A 1,362-nucleotide genomic window follows, 5' to 3' on the forward strand; every position below is an offset into this window, starting at 1 on the left:
GGTATGCGAAAGGTGAGGGCGGGGCGTGGGAGTCGCCGCCGTGCTTGCCCTGCTGATGCCGGTGGTCGACACGGCCACGGCCATGGCCGGCCGGCCGGCGAGGGGTGGTGATGAGTTCGTGACACTAGCTGTGCCGCCGGCAGCAGCAGCCGTCGCGAGGGAGTCCGGCTGGCTGAGGGTTGGCGCGGCGCGGTGGCGGTGGCGATCCGGCCGGCCGGCCGCCTCGTCGTCTTCACTCTGCATTTTTTTTTCTTGGAGCTAATCGTCTTCACTCTGCAGAGAGACAGAGATGCAAACCGGCTAGTGTAGCTGGGCTGGGCATGTAATTCGGCAGCATCAGAAAACAGAGCCCAGTAAGAATATGAGGCCGAGCCTACTTGCATCAAACTTATGCGGCGACTATATCTCGCCTAAAGCAAGTCGTACATTTTTTTTTATGAGACAAAGCAAACTGTAGATATGCCAAAATCACTAATTAAAGAGCACTTCTTCCAACGGTCGGCACCGGCGGTGAACCACCTTTTATTCGCAGATGATAGCTTGCTGTTTTTCAGGGTAAGTGTTGATGGAGCGGAAGCAGTATCAAACCTCACTAGTAGAAAAGGGGCCAATGGTCCAGGCCGGTCAAGCCCATTAGTCCCGGTTCAATCCAGAACCGGGACCAATGGGGGCATTGGACCCGGTTCGTGAGCCCCGAGGGCCGGCCGGGCCACGTGGGCCATTGGTCCCGGTTCGTCTGGACCTTTTGGTCCCGGTTGGTGGGACGAACCGGGACCAATGGAACTCGCTCCTGGCCCACCATCATTGGTCCCGGTTGGTGGCGTATGAACCGGGACTAAAGGGTTGGTCCTCGTTGCGGCCAGAGTTTAGTCCCACCTCGCCAACTGAAGGGGGCTCAGACCGGTTTATAAGCCCCTCCCTCTCTACCTTGTTGAGCTCCTCTCAAAATGAAAATAGATGCCCTTATACAGGGAATTTAACCTAAATTCATACTGAATTTCTCTGAAGTTAGTAGAAATTTATTATGAAATTAGGTTGAATTTTCTCTATAAGCGCATCTATGCTCATTTTTGAGTAGTTTTTTATATAGTTTTTTTTTCTTTTCTGCTATATTTATTTTTTTTCTTTTTATTTTTGAGTTGTAATAAGTCATTAAAAATAAGCATATATGCTTATTTTTTTAGTAAAGTTAATCACCACTATTTTTTCTTCTATTTATTTCTGAATTGTAATAAGTCATTAAAAATAAGCATCTATGCTCATTTTTTAGTAAAGTTAATCACAACTATTTTTTCTTCTATTTATTTCTGAGTAGTTTTTTATATAGTTTTTTCCTTTTCTGCTATTTTTATTTTTTTTCTT

This window comes from Triticum dicoccoides, chromosome 1B, assembly GCF_002162155.2.
Source record: "Triticum dicoccoides isolate Atlit2015 ecotype Zavitan chromosome 1B, WEW_v2.0, whole genome shotgun sequence".
In the NCBI taxonomy this organism is placed as follows: Eukaryota; Viridiplantae; Streptophyta; class Magnoliopsida; order Poales; family Poaceae; genus Triticum; species Triticum dicoccoides.